General features: G+C 50.9%; 1 pseudogene; it reads right to left on the reverse strand.

Moving 5' to 3' along the window:
• Nucleotides 1–11,582: 11,582 nt before the first annotated feature.
• Nucleotides 11,583–12,849, reverse strand: LOC147976557 (uncharacterized; annotated as a pseudogene).
• Nucleotides 12,850–17,619: the final 4,770 nt, after the last annotated feature.

The raw sequence follows: 17,619 nt of genomic DNA on the forward strand, positions 1-17,619 counted from the left end.
AATGAGCTTACAAAAATAATTTGTAAAAGCACATGATCCGATTGTACAAGTAAAAATAGATAAAAGAACAGATGCACAGCAAAGTCTGGTTTTACTAAACCTTTTCAGGTCATAATAAGCTAACATTTGTTCTTTCCTACTTCTACATCAGGTTCATGCAATATACTAAATAAAATAAAAGAATATGATTGAGATGATTAACGAATTGATCTGTTTCATTAATGAAATTGGTTTTTCTTTAAATAAAGCATGTGAAAAAGGTAAAATCAATAACCAATAACTATGAACATGGCACTGGAATACAACAAAAGAGTACACAATAATCGACTCAGTGATGACTTGACTGTCTATCCCATCAAACGAGGTAAAATAACAAAAAAAACTAATTTCTGAAACTATTTTTATCCAAGAACTTATGTAGTCATTACCCGAACAGCTGTAAATTGTTGCTAACTATGACTTTCTCTTAGAGCTTGAACATGAGATGTAGGGCGCGCAGACACAACTGATCTCATGATTCTCATCAGTCTCACCTGGGGCTTCTGCTGCTCCCTGTCGGTCTGATCATCCCCATCCAAATCCTGTCCTCCAAACAACTCAGACTGAATCAGCACAAATCTGACAGTCTCTACCAAACCCGACGATCCAACGGCGTCAACCGCGCCCGTCACCACGTTGAGCACTCACCCTGCGGCGCGCTCGGCCGGTCCTACGCGGCGACTGGGGCGGCTGCTGCTGGTCGACGGGCATCGTCGTCGAGGCTGACAGGCGCCATGCACAGGAGGAGGTTGGAGATGGGCTCGCGGAGGTGGGCAACTTGCCCAAACGGGCGGAGCAGAGGAGCAGTGGAGAAGGCTGGTCGGAACTTCATCAAACCCTCTGAAAACCCTCTCTGCTGATTTCCAAGTTTGAAAAACTTTGCACTATCAAGTTTCACCAAATGTGCTCAAACTTGGTACACATGCCCAAATGTTCTAATCTTTTATCTAGACCAAGTGGTTCAAGATGGGGAACAGTGTAACTTGGTCAAACCTTGCCAAAAACCCTTCTAACCAAAACTATGGATGAAATAGTTTACATTGTGAACCTTCTCCAAATGAGCTACAAATTTGTAGACTAGCTCCAATTGCCCCCAAACTCATTCCTGCTAAGTTTCAAATCCATTGGATTCCTCTAGCTATCTCAAGTCATCACCAAACACCTTATGCCATATTTTTGTGATCAATGATTGGAGCATCAAATGGACTACAATTGAACCCTAGTCACCTTCTACCTCCATGTTTTGCTTTCCCATAGACCAATCATTGAGGGGTAAAACCCTATCTTTCTCTCACTGTTCACCCATCGCAGCACTCTTCATCTCTCCCATTTCTTTATCCAGCACCCCCTAGAGCATCCAGGGCCACTTCCACTTTGTTTACTACCCCTAGAACTCTTGGACATAACTGGCCACGCAAGCCAAGCCATGGCATGCCAATGGCACGCTCTGGAGCGCGCTACAGTACACCACCGCACTGTAGCACACCCATTCTGAGGCTCCACGTTGGCCTTGGGCGCCTGGGCCGTGTCTCCCGAGGCAGCCTCTGCGTGCGCAACACCCCTAGCTGTCTGGACCTTTCTCCCTCGCCATCGTTCCCCCCCTAGAAAGCTCGCCCGAGCACTGCCCGAGCTCGCCACTCCCTGTTCATGCGCGGGACTCGTCCCATCCTCGTCCCACTCTCCCTTTCGTTCCCGGACCTCGCCTAGGAGGACCGTAGACACGACCCAGAGCGCCAATTCGTCCTCTGGCATCGCCCAGTTCATGGTCGTGGATGCCGTCCGCGGTGCACCACCGCTCCGCCATAAAAGGCCTCCCCGAGCGTCCCTCCGGACGCCCTCTGCTCCCTCTCCCTCCAGTACACCTCCTGAACCCACCCGCTCCTCTCCCCGCGCCCTCCATCCACCTCCCTGGCCGAAGTGCCGCCATCGGCCTTCGCTAAATTTGAGCCTTGCTGTATTCCTCAAGTGAGCCAGTACATATACACGGAGAGGCCATGATCCCTACATGCAGGGAAGTGGGCGATCAAGCGCCGGTGGGTTAGCTAAGTACCTGGAGACCCGGCCCTATGGTTACAAAGGAAACACATCTCATACACACACATGCTCATGTACAGTAGTCACGTTACAACTCAACACCCCCCGCAGTCCGGACGTCGCTGGGAAGGACGTTCAGACTGACTCTAAAGTCACAAAACACTGATGACGGCAGCCCCTTGGTGAAGATATCCGCGAACTGCGAGGAAGTCGGAACATGAAGAACCTGAGCTTCACCGAGGGCAACGCGATCCCGAACAAAGTGAAGATCAATTTCGACATGCTTCGTCCGCTGATGCTGCACCGGGTTAGACGAGAGATACATCGCGCTGACGTTATCACAGTACACCACCGTAGCACGACGTGGGGGCGATGTAGCTCGGTGAGGATTTGTTGTAGCCAACAAGACTCGACGACACAGTTGGCCACGGCACGATACTCCGCCTCCGCACTGGAGCGAGACACTGTCGGTTGTCGCTTGGATGACCAAGAGATGAGGTTGTCACCGAGGAACACGCAAAAACCAGAAGTGGACTTGCGAGTGTCTGGACACCCGACCCAATCAGCATCGCTATAGGAAATGAGGTCATGTGACGAGGAGCGATAGAACTGGAGCCCGTAGTGAGTGGTGCCGCGGAGGTAGCGCAAGACGCGCTTGATCAACTGGTAGTGTGAGTCAAGCGGGGCATGCATGAGCAGACAAATCTGCTGGACGGTGTAGGTGAGATCTGGCCGTGTGAGGGTGAGATACTGAAGAGCTCCGGCGATACTGCGATACTTGGAGGGGTCGGAGAAGGGCTTGCCACACGTACTGGAGAGCTTAGAGCGAGTGTCAATGGGCGTGGTTACGGGATGGCAGTTGAGCATGTTAGCCCGCTCCAAAACCTCAAGGGCGTACTGCTCCTGTGATAAGAAGAGACCAGCGGTGTTGCGATGCACATTGACGCTGAGAAAGTGGTGGATATCCCCGAGGTCAGTCATGGAGAACTCGCGGGAGAATGATGACATGAGCGACGCGAGAAGGGTGGTGCTACTGGCTGTGAAGATGATATCATCGACGTAGAGAAGGAGATAGGCCATGGATGTCCCTCGGCGAAGAATAAACAGTGAGGTGTCACATTTGGAGGAGACGAACCCAAGAGTGTGAAGAAAATGCGTGAAGCGGAGGAACCAAGTCCGGGGAGCCTGCTTGAGGCCATACAAGGACTTGTTGAGGCGACAAACATGCGTGGGATGAGCAGAGTCAACGAACCCGGGGGGTTGCTGGCAGTACACGGTCTCGGCGAGGTCACCGTGAAGAAAGGCATTTTTAACGTCCATTTGACAAATCGGCCAACTGTTCGCCGTGGCAAGACTGAGGACGACTCTGATTGTGGAGGGTTTGACGACGGGGTTGAAGGTCTCCCCATAGTCAACACCGGCCTGTTGTGTGAAGCCACGGACCACCCAACGTGCCTTGTACCGGGCCAACGAGCCATCAGGGTGAAGTTTATTCCGGAAGATCCACTTTCCCGTCACCACGTTTACACCTGCAGGACAAGGCACCAAAGACCAAGTGTCATTCCGTATTAGCGCATGAAATTCGTCTAACATTGCGGCACGCCAATGGGGGTCTTTGAGAGCAGCACGGTAGGAGGAGGGGAGTGGCGAAGGGGTGGTGATGACAGATAAGTCAAAGTGTCGTTTGGGCATGGCAAAACCCGTTTTACCACGTGTTCTCATCGGGTGTGGATTAGTGTGAGGTGGTACGGGGATGGCACGTGGAGGTAGTGGCGGACCCACAGAAGACAGGGGCGTACGTGGTGCAGAAACCGGTGTGAGTGATCCCGCAGCAGGAGAAGCAAGCGAGGAAGCGGGAGGAGTGGAAACCGAGGTGTGCGATCCCGAAGGGAATCCCGTGTCAGATCCACGCGCGGGCGTGCATGCAGCGGCGTCCGGGGCGAGGCACGGGCGGATTGGCGGGCATGCATGGGGTGTGGGTCCGGGAGAGGGGCGCGTGGGGTGCTGGTGGGCGTGGGCACAGAAACCCCAGCGGGCCCGGCAGGGGCGCAGGTGGACGGGTGGGTTGGATGCGACCCGTACGAGGTACAGGGAACAAGGGAGGGAGCGCCGTCAGGGGCGGCAGGTGCGGCAGGGCTCACCGGATCGGCTGGATTTTCTGCAGCAGAAACATAAGGAAATACCGTTTCATCAAAAACAACATGCCTAGAAGTGATGACCTTGCGCGAGGAGAGATCAAAACAACGGTATCCTTTCTGCTCACGGGGATAACCAATGAACACACAACGTGTAGAACGCGGCGAGAGCTTGTGAGGAGTTGTGGCAGATAGGTTGGGGTAGCAGAGACACCCAAAAGTACACAAGTGATCATAGGTGGGATGCATGCCGTAAAGAAGAAAATGGGGGGGTAAAGTGATGGATAGCACGCGACGGTCGAATGTTGAGGAGACTGGTGGCAGTGTGGAGGGCTTCGACCCAAAAGGCAGGAGGGAGCTGTGCTTGAAATAAGAGAGTGCGAACGACGTCATTTGTGGTTCGGATGTGGCGTTCGGCCTTACCATTTTGGGGCGAGGTATGTGGGCACGTTAGACGAAAAGAGATGCCGTTGGAGGAGAAGAAGTCACGAAGCACGGTGGTGAGGAACTCTCCGCCATTGTCACACTACAAACATTGGACCATCACATGAAATTGGGTGAGGACGAAAGAGAAGAAACGGTGAAGTGTGGCACATGTATCGGATTTGGCGCGGAGCGGGAAGGTCCAAGAGTAATGCATGTAGTCATCCAAAACAACAAGGTAGTACCTATAACCCGAGAAACTAATGATCGGAGAGGTCCACAAATCACAATGTAATAATTGGAATGGTGCAGTGGTATAAGAGGTGGAGGTGGAAAAAGGGAGACGAGTGTGTTTGCCTAATTGGCAAGCGGTACATAATGGCTACCTAGATCTTTTATTACATGCAGTGGGAATATCAAAGGGAAAATAAGATAATGACGAAACGCCGGGGTGCCCGAGCCTTTTATGCCAAAGACCCGAATGGGAAATAGTGAAAGCCGCCGGAAGAGTGCTGCCATGGTCGCCGGTGAAACGGTAGAGGTCGCCGGAACTATTGCACCTTAGAAGCACCACCTTGGTTCGAAGATCCTTCATGGAAAAACTGAGGGGGTCAAACTCCACAGAACATAAATTTTCATGAGTAAACTTGCGAACGGAGATAAGGTTTTGCACGATGTTAGGGGATAACAAGATATGAGTGAGATAGAATGGGCGGGGAGGGAGACGTGTGTTACCAATGGCGACGACTGGAAGACGAGCCCCATTACCGACAACAATATGACGAGAATCATGTGTTAATAAGGGATGAGACTCGAGCAATGTACCTGGGTCCCCGGTGACGTGGGATGAGGCTCCTGTGTCCATTATCCACTCAGCCTGGGGAGGAAACGCGGCGCCGTGGCTCAGAGCAGCCTGGTACATGGTCGCGGCATCCCAGGAGTACGTCGATGCGGTGTAGTCACTACTAGGGAAAAGGCTAGCAGCAGCGCGGGTTTTAGGTGTATCAGTAGCGCGCGGACCGGCGCTACTAATAAGGCGCTACAGCTAACACATAGTAGTAGCGCGTGCTCACCAGCGCTACTGCTACACAAGTGTAGCAGCAGCGCGCTTAGTGGAAGCTCGCTACTGCTAATAGCTATAGCGCGCTTCTTCCGTGCGCGCTACTGCTACTACCGCGTTGCTGCTAACTTTTCTCCACTCGCTACTGCTAATTTTAGTAGTTTTTTGTTTTTTCGGCATATTTGTTTTGTATTTGAACAGGCTTTATAGAAGAATCTTTAGCACATACAAATGTCATCATGATACACATACAAATGCCTGCGAGACCATAGATGTAATCATAGCATATACATACAAATAGTCTCATCATAATCATCATCCAACACAAAGTGGTCTCTCGTCATCATCTCGAAAATAGCGATACAAGTCTCGATTACTTGCAAATACATCATCATCCATCTAAACAATGATATACACGAGAAGAGCTATCACTTTGAATACATGAGTTCGTATCCCTCTCTCGCATTAGCGTGAACCTAAACTAACTACTGCCTGTCGCTCAGAAACCGGAAACCGGTACACCTGGGCCTGACACTCCGGCCACTTGTCGTATATATACTCCTGGCGTAGCACTTCTTCGCCATCTATGATCTATGCACCTGCATCGTCACATGAGTCGATGATATGCAACATATATAGTTGAGCAACAGAAAGAGACAAACTTGGCAAAAATAGAAACAACATATCATAAGCATAAATAACAAAGTTCATCGTACCCCAAAATGCCCTAACTAGAGTTATTTTCGCTAGTCAAGGAGGAGGATGGTTTAATTACATCACAAATAAAGTTTCACCATGCATAACTCAAAGTTTTGTCAAACAGAAAGTATGGACTAAACGGACACATTGTCATATATCGACAATCACTCCAACATGTCGTTCCATCCATCCAAGTCAGGGAGATAGTCCTTGAGCTTAGTGAAAGGCTTCATGTCGAGACGCTGAGAGGCTATCCATGTTCGGACGTCTTCCCGCGACATTTGTCCTTTTCCGTAGAACATCCCTGTTTTTCCGACGACCTCCTTCATGATGATTTGGGCAAGTTCGCGTTGGATGTTATAGAACTCAGCTCGAAGTCGATGATCCTCGATATCTCCTATGTCCTTTGCCCATTGTAGAATATGGGCATCGCCGAATCTAGGTTACATGTGAAGGTTCTGGTGATCCCGTCTGTACTCCAGCATGTGGTGTAGGACATAGAATCCGTGATTAAGAGAATCGTTCGGTTGCTGGATGCAGCAGAAGTCGGTCTTATGGCCGAAGGCGGCCCTGCCGCCCCTTGTCTTCTTGTCCCTGACCTCTCCACCCCTTGCTTGGTAGTAAAACATAGCACTGTCGAGAACATCCTTGATGTGGGTGTAATCCTTTTTGTGAATGTTCTTCGACGAGTCCAAGTAAAGAGCGTGGGAGAATCGGGGGTAGAGGATGATGAGGACGGCGTGCCCGCCGCTGCACAAAATAAGTACACCTCAAATTAATTGTCCTCCACCGTGCAAATGAATGATTGAAATCGAAGGAAGGATAGCAGTGCGGATGACTTACACGGGATGATAAGGCACGAGAATCGCCTCCTTGTCCTTATTGGTGAGCATGAAAGTGATGATGTAATCCCTCGCGTATTCACGGTGCTTTGCGCAGACTCCCAAGAAGCCCTCCTGCATGTAGTACGGGTCAGCGACACAGATATTAGATATCTGCTCAACCCCGATGATGTAGTTCATGTGCAAGGCATAAAGGCGGACAAACGTAAAATACAGCTTCCCCACGGATAAGTTCTTCCTCCTATTCGATTACGTATTCGACATGTCGACGTACGACATTTGCCGCGGAATTTTAACCACGTAGAGTGGGTATCCTGGATCTTTCGAGGCGATGAGGCCTTTCTCTACCCGCAACACATCGTCATGAAGTCTGCTTAGATCGCCGAATCTGGCCTGTAGCGCTGTTGCAGGTAGGATTGGTTGACCGGGGATATGCCATTTATCCGCATCGGGGATATCTATACGGTCCTGAAGCCGAGGCTGCTGAGGCGGCTGGATCATAGAATCGGCTTTTTTGCCTTTCCTCGCTCTCTTCCTAGACTTCTTTACTACCGGAAGGTCGTCCATAATACGTTGAGACGGCAATTCAGGCACTGACTCATGACGCTCAAACCCTGAGGAGGCGCCAGTATAGACATACTGTTCAGCACCATCGTCGTCCTCATCCTCATCCATGGCGACGTCATCAGCGACTAATGGAGCCTCCTCCTTACCCTGTCTGCTATCACCCAACCCGACACCCGACGCTAATTGGGTAGGTGGGGTGTTGATGTTCATACCTTGCTGAGGCTGTGTGCTCGTGGGTGTGCTCCCAGCCGCCCCTAGACGAAGCAGACTCTTTGGCCACAACAGCACCCACCCATTGCAACAATCACCAAGCCGCCATGGTGTCTCGTCGTCATCCCCCGCTAGTATTGGAGGACGCAAATTCTCGTGGCCCGGTTTGACACTGGCCATGGAAACCTTGAAGACATTCGGGGGGATCGGCCGGCTGTGGAACAATGGTTCCTTCGGCTTCATTATCGTCACCTTCCCCACGTCCACCTTCTGGTCGCCGATGGTGTACAATATGGTGCACGGGGTTTCGTCAGCCTGCAAAGAAAAGTCTGCGACGTGAGACATCCGAAAGGCAACGAAAACGGGAGATTATACATTTATATTGAAGGGGGCCGGTGTAACAGATACCGTGAGGGCGTCGAGCTCAGCCAAAGATGAAGCACCACTGAGCACGTCCGATGCGGGAGCCGGTGCGGGAGCAGGTGCTGGTGCAACGCTAGTCGAGCTGCTCCCCAAGAAGTCGGCAAGGGGAAAGTCCTCTGCATTTTTTTTCTGGATTTTGCCTTGTCCAAGTGATAATGCCCGTCACCAAGGAAGTAGACAAATCTGCAACCACCTGTTTTGCGGCAGCTACCGCTGTTGCGACTGTTTGAGATGATTTCTTCTCAACCGCAATCTCAACCTTCTTGTCGATGTTTTCTTCAGTTAACCTCCGTCTTTCCTTTCTCTCCTCCGTGGTCTCACGGTAGTACTTCTTCCACGTGGCGCCGTCTCCGACACCGTGCACGCGTCCATACGAAGGTCGAGTATCCACCGGTTGTCGTTTCAATATGTTCAACGCCTGGTTGAATGGAGTGTCCCACTTGGGCCTCGCCAATGCCTTAGACGGCGAGTCGCTTTCGGCCGCAATCCGGTGCTGCTCTCTCTGCAAAAGGCACAAGGATCGTTTACAAATATGACTAACGTGTGCAGTCGAATTGATCAGAAACTAAAATTACCAGCAGTCTCATGAACTCCATAATGACTGGTGTTGTCTCATAAACCTTGTTCACTGGGTCCCAACGGTGCCGGGCCCTGAGGACGTCACGCTCCCGCGGGACGGTGAAATCCGCCAAGGGGTCTGGGATGCCAAGACTCGCGGCTTCCGCGTCCTCCTTGGCCCATTTGGACCTCTTTCCACCGTAACCACGGCTTCCGAGGTGGTGGCTCCCAATGTTCCTCTCTTGAAGCCCCTTCATGTACTGAGACTTTTTTTGGCAGCTTCGACCTCGCAAGCCTCCTTGAATATTTGAAACTGCTCTTCTGTGATTGTCGGATTATCCTTTACAATCTCGGAGTAGGGTTCCTTCTTGTCGATGATCTTTGCTTTCACTCGATTTTTCCAGGCGGCCAACGCGTTGCTAAACTTGGTCATGGCGTGTTTGTTTATCTTCTTCATTGCCGGGTCCTCATCTGGATCTTCATAATCCTTCTCATTCCGGCCCGGGAACAAGAATATCTGGTGAAACTTCTTTAGGAGGGAGCTCCTCATATTTTCTATCTTCGGTAGTTTCTCATCGTTTATGGTGGCGCTTGTCCGTACGATGCAGCCTATTTGATTGCCGTAGCATCGACGCGCTTCCTCGGGCGCCTTTGGCTCAAAATTGTCGTCGTCCACCTCCGTGACCACCAGTCTAGTAGTCTTGAGTTTGTTAGGAAGCCGTTGCCTCTTTGCTTTCTGTTCTACACCGGCTCCGCTCCCTGAGGCAGCACCGGTCTCAGTCTCAGCGCTGGTCTCGATGTCGGTCTGAGTCTCAGCGCCGGTCTCAGTCTCAGCACCGGTCTCAGTCTCAGCGCCGGTCTCGATGCCGGTCTGAGTCTCAGCGCCGGTCTCAGTCTCAGCACCGGTCTACGTGTCGGTCTCAGTCCCCGATGCCACCGGTTGATCGTCGGCAAGGCTAAAAAATTCGTCTGCCACCCAGTAGACGTCGTCGCAATCACCAGAACCCTCTCCTTCATCGTTGCTAGCCATGTTTCCTACGATTAAATCTAGTAAATTAATTCTAGACCTAATAAAATGAATAATGACATACAAAAGGCCTATGTTTTGTAGGAACGTTGACTCCTTCCTGGTGCGGAAAATCCCGGGCACTCGATATGTCCTAGTTTGTAGCACAAGTCATGCCGAAATTCACGGAAAATTTCGGCATGACCTTTGCTAAAAAGTGGACAAATTGAGAACCTGAAATTTGCCAGAACGGAAATGAATCAACATTCTGGCAAAACATATATAGGCCACTCAGCTTCATTCAAACAACAAAGCCACTTGGGCACAAACAACATGACCACTTCAATGAAAAGATATAATAAACAATAAAAGTCTAGGAAGGGATCATCTTTAAAATAAAACTTGCCTAAATAACCTAGATAATTAACCTAATTAAACTAGCTAACTTGACTAGTTCTCTGTCAAAGCCCTAACTAAATTTTTGCACTAACCTAGGTAATTAACCTAATTAAACTAGTTAACCTAACTACTTCTCTCTCAAAGCCCTAACTAAAATTTTGCCCTAACCTAGATAATTAACATAATTAAACTAGCTAACCTATGCATGAGAGAGAGAGGAGGGGTGGGGGCTTACGGAGGATGGCTCCGGTGGTGGCGAGGGAGGCAGTGGTGGCGAGGGAGGCAGTGGTGGCGAGGGAGGCAGGGGCGTCTCCAGTGACGGCGAGGGAGGCAGTTGTGGCGAGGGAGGATCCGGTGGCGTCGACGGTGGCTCCGGTGGCGTTGATGAGGCCGCGCGGCTCCGTGGCGTTGGGGGCGGCTCCGGTGGCGTTGATGAGGCCACGCGGCTCCGTGGCATTGGGGGCGGCTCCGGTGGCGTCGACGGCGCACGGCTCTGGTGGCTCCGGGGGCGACGACGTCGGCAGGAGACGGTGGCGAAGTGGGGCGACGGCGAATCGGGGAGACGGCGGCGGGGTGGGTCGAGAGATTTGGGGGGCAAGTGGTGGTCGGGGGGGGACGGTTTTTTGGTTAAGTCAAAACTAGCGGTAGCGCGTTTCGCAGAACGCGCTATAGCTAAGGTTGCTATAGCGCTTTTTCCAAAACGCGCTACTGCTATACATATGTAATTTTCTCTCTTTTTTATTTCCTTTTCTGTTTCTATAGCGGGGGTCCTGGAAACGCGCTGTAGCTGCGTTAGCTACAACGCCTCTTACTAACACACGCTACAACTAAGCCTTTCTCTGTTTTTTCGCTTTTTCATTTATTTTGCTTTACATTTTATTTTTTTCTTTCTCCTTTTTCTGTTTCTTTCATTTTCATTTACTTTTCTATTTGTTTTTCATTTTATTTTATTTCCATTAGCAGTAGTGCTGTTACAGGGAAACGCGCTGCTACTCATGCCCTAGCGGTAGCGCGCTCCCTGCAAGGCCGCTACTGCTATGCGTAGCCCATCATTCCAGCAATGGGAATATTAGTAGTAGCGCTTTTATGGGCACATGCGCTACTGCTAGGATCGTATCTGCAGCATGGTTTATTCTGAACCGCTACTGCTATCTAGCACTAGCGCCCTTTTTTAACCCGCGCTGTTGCTAAATTTCTGTGTATAAGGTTTTCCCTAGTAGTGAGTGGGCCGGTGGCGCGGATGGGAGTGGAGCGGGCAGAAGCAGCACCGGATAGGCATGGTGCGACGTGCCAGGCCGAGGGCCGAGTACCCCACCCGAGTTGGGAGGGACCCAGGGCGCACGCGGGGGTGGGAAGGGCAGCCCCATAGGAGCAAAGTACCCCAGCCACGGCTGCTGGGAGCCGCGTCCGCCGCCTCCAGGAACGTCTCGCGACCGCGTCCGCGGCCACAACCTCGTCCACCACCGCGCCCGCCAGCGTGGTTGCCACCGCCGGGCTGAGCACCGCGACCACCAGCAGCGTCAGGAGCACCACCACCGCCGCCGGGCAGACCACCACGATCGCCACGGTCGCCACGATCCGCGCACTCGCCGTGGCCGCCGCCGCGGTCATCATGGACGGCGAGGACCTGAGCACCCTCCGCGCGCGCCCACTTGTCGAGGGCGAGCTCGGCGAGCACGAGGCGAGAGTGAGCCTGCGCGAAGGTCGGCAGCGGCACCGTGGACTGAAGGATGGCAGACTGGAGCTCGAACTTCTTCTCAAGGCCATCCAGCATCTGGAGGGTCAGAGTGCGGTCGGTGACCGGCTCCCGGACGTCGGCAAGGGCGGTGGCGAGACCCTGGAGATGGCGGCAGTAGTCATTGATGGAGCGGTCACCGCGCCGGCCGCCCGGAATTCTTGCCCGAGATGCATGGAGAGCTCAGCCTCATTCTCGAGGAAATACTCGTGAAGGCGCGTCCAGATGGTGTAGGCGGTGGAGCCGGCCGAGGCAACGACGTCGAGGAGATCGCCGACGACCGTGGAGTAGAACCAGAGCACGATCATGTTGTCATCATCGCGCCATAGCGGATCGGAGAGGCGCGCAGCGGCGCCGGCCTGGATGTGCGCCTCGGCATGGTGCCTGGCGAGGATGAGGTTGAGGTAGTTCCTCCACCGGGCAAAGTTGGAGCCATCTAGCGCTAGCTTGAAGTCGACGATGTGGGTTATGCTAGCGGGAAGACCACCAGGAGGTGCGGCGACGACAGGCACGGAGAGAGGGATCTGTGGTGGGGGTGGGTTGGGTGGGATGGGAGCGAGGGGTAGGCCGCCGGAGGATGAGGAGTCAGGAGTAAGGACCGCGCGCGGGCGCGCACCAGCAGCGGCTACAGTGTCGGCGGTCTCGTCGGTCGAGAGGTGGCCATCACCGGCATCGCCGGTGTCAGTCGAGGGCGGGGGAGCCAGAGGGTGGGTCGACATGGGGAGAAAAAGACCTAGAGCTCTGATTACCAAGAGGAATGGAGGAATGAGTTGCCCTGCTGTATTCCTCGAGTGAGCCAGTACATATACACGGAGAGGCCACGATCCCTACATGCAGGGAAGTGGGCGATCAGGCGCCGGTGGGTTAGCTAAGTACCTGGAGACCTGGCCCTATGGTTACAACGGAAACACATCTCATACACACACATGCTCATGTACAGTACTCACGTTACAACTCAAGACTCCCTCTAGACACTCCAGTACCCTCACATCGCCACCACGATGACCCTTATCGCCTCCATTCTTCCCCTAGGATGCCGTGTGCACGTGGCCAATGGCGGCCAACGACCTTCTCTGCGGTTGTCCAAGCCGTCGCCACTACGACCCTCCCCAGAAAGCATGCGGTACCCAAGTGGATGTGGCTCATCTCCGCGAGCACGCCGGTGTCCGGATAGCTGGAAACGGTGGCCGGTAGCGCCGGAGGTCGCCGTCAACGCCTCCCCTGCATCTGCTTTGTTCGAGCGGGAGGTGGGAGACAAGCCTGCCAGCGGGCCCTGCCTGTCGGCCGACCAGTGAGGCTGAGTCGCTGACGGGTGGGCCTCGCCCTGTTTAAGTGGAGACTGGCTCAGCTAGTGGCCATCTACACTCGGAGAAAACGCATTACCTTGAGTACGCCTTCGATGTCGGCAGCCCCGCGCGCGGCTGAGCAGCTGGGTCAGCCCAGTTGCAGCTCGCCACTAAGTCGCGCCTAATGCGTGCTGCCGCCGCTCCAATTTGGCCCATTTAGGTATAATCTTTTTTCCTTTTTCTTTTATTCAAATCTCTAGAGAATTCAAATGAGTTCCAAATTTGATGATTGAAAATCCTAGACTCTCCTAAAATCCTGCTCTATTTAATAGGCTATAGTGAACATTTTTACTATGCATAGTTTCCACTGGATCTATTGACTATGTCATTTATTCACATAAGTCAACTTTAAAAATCCATATGTTATTTATTTCAACTCCAAATCTAGTGAAACCAATTTTAAATGTTTCTAAAATCATGCCTTGTTTAATGAGTGCCTTTTTTCATTTTACAAAAAGACATTTTTGTAGACTCCTTGCAGATTCATTTTCCCTTGATTCCACCAAATTGAAATGTTCAAAATCCTTGTTGATCCAAATCCAGTAGAACCACTTTAGTTATTTTTCATATAACCAGAGGTGTCCTAGAAAAGTGGAATTCCTGTTTTTAAGAGCACTCTTATTTTCTTCCTTGTTGAGTTGCTTGTTGTGATTGATTTCAACGATAGTTGATGAAGTAGATGGAGTGCTTGGAGAAGGACCAGAAGATTTGAAGACTTTGCTGAGCCAAGCAAGCAACCCTTTGACCATGATGACCCCTTTTATCACACTTGCATTTTCCGGTTGCACCGAATGCATGATATCTTGGTGGTGGCAACCTTTATAGGATTGCCTCCGTTTGCATGTTTCCATTGATACTTGCATTGTTCATGACTCTATGCTTTCTTAGAGTTATGTTTATGGGAAGTAGATAGATGCTTGTAGAAGCTTTGGCTACACAAATTGGGGCAGGGTTATGCATGGAAAGAAACAAGTGTAGTTTGACAAATACTTTCGAAAACCCCAGTGGGTGACACTAATGCCCTTGGGAGATGATGAGCTAGGTGACTACTTGGTGAAGAAGTGGTGTACCGAGGCAAGTGGAGTGTGTTGTTTTTGAAAACGGATTAGATTTAAGAGTTGTCGACCTTCCCAACCGAACATGTGCAACCACACTACCCTTGTATGGTACGGGGCATTATTGATTACCTAGTTCATGCTAGAATGGAGCCCGCATTACTAGTGGCGGGAGTGGCGTTGTCACTCTCGAGATGGGGTCGTGCTTGGATAGGCGGCCATGACTGTTTTTACATGGCACTAGACACACCGTTAGTACCCACGTGCATGGGTTATGTGGTGAGTCTGGGAGCGTGGCTCGTAGACAGAGTTAAATTTGTGAGAATGGTTGGCACAGTGGATGGTGCAAATCGAGTGGACTCTATGTTAGTCATGGCTAGAGAAAGGTAGTGATCGAGTGCTTACCCCGGGTACTTAAGGTACCGCGGGTCATGGATGACAGGAAAGTTCCCTTATCTTGTGGGTAAAGTGTGCCAACCTCTATAGAGTGTAAAGCTATTCGAACAGCCATGTCCACGATCTAGGACAGTTGGGTAGTGCTTCTTAAACTATGTCCGGATTTTACAAAAGTGTGGGTCGAGAAATATTGTGATGAAATTCATGAGGAAGTCACGATGAGCCTGAGACTGGGTTGTCTATAACTCTTTCTCGATGTTGATGTCTGTAACTTGCTAATACTTGTTGCATATGCATACATGATTCCTAAGCAATATTGATCATACTTGCATAAGAAAAACTAGCTTTCCGCAAAAATGCCGACTTAGTAATAAAGCCTTGCATATTATTCTGTTTCAATCATGGGTTGCTTGCGAGTACATTCAAAAGTATTCATTGGCCAGGCATAGAAGAACACGAATTTTAAGAAGAGTTCTTCGGTGACGAACATGCAAACTAGGACGCTTTCCCAGTCAAAATGCCTGTAGGGTTAAGGCAGATGGCATGGGTCCAAGTTATCGACGAAGATTTCCACTGTGACATTTTATTTGGTGTTTAGCCCTTGAGGCTTTATCTATGTAAGACTTGACCATAATGGTCCTATTTGTGTAAGACGGTACGTAATGGATGTAAACTCTTGATAATTAGTTCATTGTGTACAGTGAGCATTGATCCTTGGGATCACCGTGCACGCACAATTGGTGGCTTCAACTGTGTACATCGGGGTCCCTGCACATGATCAGCTTTGCTCCTACTTTGTTTCGAGTCCGCTCAACAACTTAAGTAGCTACGTTGTGACCACCAAGTGTGAACTTCCCGGCAGCGGCACTTCCAGCATGCTACAAAGGACCCATTTCTCAAGCGCTCGCGGTAAGAGTGTGCACAGCGGCAAGTTTCTGACAAGTGTAGGGTACAAAAATCATGCAAATACAGAATAAGACAAGGAAGATAGGAGACGTACATTCATTAGACATTAGTTTATATTACATCAGAAGCCAAATGTAGTTCTAACTTAAGATGAACTTCTCTTCTACATGGAATGCATTGGCGGAAATATAATGCAAGCAGCTAGTTCCAGTGCTGGCCCTCAGTCCTGTGGATTTCGCTGACCTTGTCGGTGAACAGCGCGACAAGCTCTACAACGGCCTTGGTATCTACTCCCTTCGGCAAGCTCTTGAAGGCTTTGGAGATGTCGATGTCAGGGTTCCAGTACATGAGCTTGACGAGTACCTTCAAGAGGATGGTGCGACAGAATGTGCAAGACTCATTGGCGAAGCTAGCGGATCTCTCCTCATGATGCATCTCTAGCGCCTTGATGAGATTCTTGAAGAAGAGCGCCAGCTTGGCACTTGGAACTTCATGCTCGTCGTTAGTAAAGACGTAGTTGTCCATCCTGATGATGGTGAGCTGCGAGCTGAGGCATTCGGCGATGTCGACAAGGCCTGTGGTCCAGAGTTCCATGTTGTTCTTCAATTCATTGAAGGCCTTTTCAGCATTGGAGAGCGCAACCCTCTCGATTTTCCAGCTTGCCAGCAATTCCTTCTCTCTGCCCTTGCTTGCCTCAAGGATCTCTTCTAGAGTTGTGAGCTTCAACTTTAGACCTTCCATGGCGTTCTTGGCATCAGTGAGCTCTTGGTTCTTGGCGGATAGTGAAGTTTACAGACCCGCCATGGTGTGAGCTATTTTCTCCATATCTGCTTTGAGAACCAAAGATTCCTTGCCGGCAGTTCCAAGATCCTCTTCAAGCTTCTTCATTTTGCATCCAACTCCGTGTTGACAGCCTCAATAACTTTTACAACCTTGACAGCTTCCGCAAGCTTGCCGGCGTGATCCAGTGCTTCAGCTTCTAGAGCTTCCTTGTGCTTCCACTCTAGCCCCTGGGTCCGCTGCGCAAGTAGAGTTTGGATCTCTTCGTCCTTGCCGTGTAGTTGGGCGGCAAGTGACTCCTCTCTAGTAGCAAGGTCCTTGTGCTTCCGCTCGAGCTGTGATTCCCGCTCTAATAACCTGTTTCCTAGAGTTGCTTCTTCCCTCTTGGTGGCATCAAGCTTTTCCTCTTTGCCCTTGAAGCTTGATATGTCTCCAACGTATCTATAATTTTTGATTGTTCCATGCTATTATATTATCTGTTTTGGATGTTTAATGGGCTTTAATATGCACTTTTATATTATTTTTGGGACTAACCTATTAACCGGAGGCCCAGTGCCAGTTTCTGTTTTTGCCTCTCTCAGTGTTTCACAGAAAAGGAATATCAAACGGACAAACGGAACGAAACCTTCGCGAGGATCTTTCTTGGAACAAACACAATCCAGGAGACTTGGAGTAGAAGTCAGAGATGCAACAAGGCGGCCACGAGGTAGGAGGGCGCGCCCAGGGGGTAGGTGCGCCCCCACCCTCGTGGGCCCCTCGTAACTCCACCAACGTACTTCTTTCGCCTATATATACTCTTATACCCTAAAAACATCCAGGGGAGCCACGAAGCCACTTTTCCACCGCCGCAACCTTCTGTACCCGTGAGATCCCATCTAGGGGCCTTTTCTGGCGATCTGCCAGAGGGGGATTCAATCACGGAGGGCTTCTACATCAACACCATAGCCTCTCCGATGATGTGCGAGTAGTTTACCATAGACCTTCGGGTCCATAGTTATTAGCTAGA

This window comes from Triticum urartu, chromosome 4A (genome assembly GCF_056163025.1).
Source record: "Triticum urartu cultivar PI428250 chromosome 4A, HENAU_Tu73, whole genome shotgun sequence".
Taxonomy (NCBI): domain Eukaryota; kingdom Viridiplantae; phylum Streptophyta; class Magnoliopsida; order Poales; family Poaceae; genus Triticum; species Triticum urartu.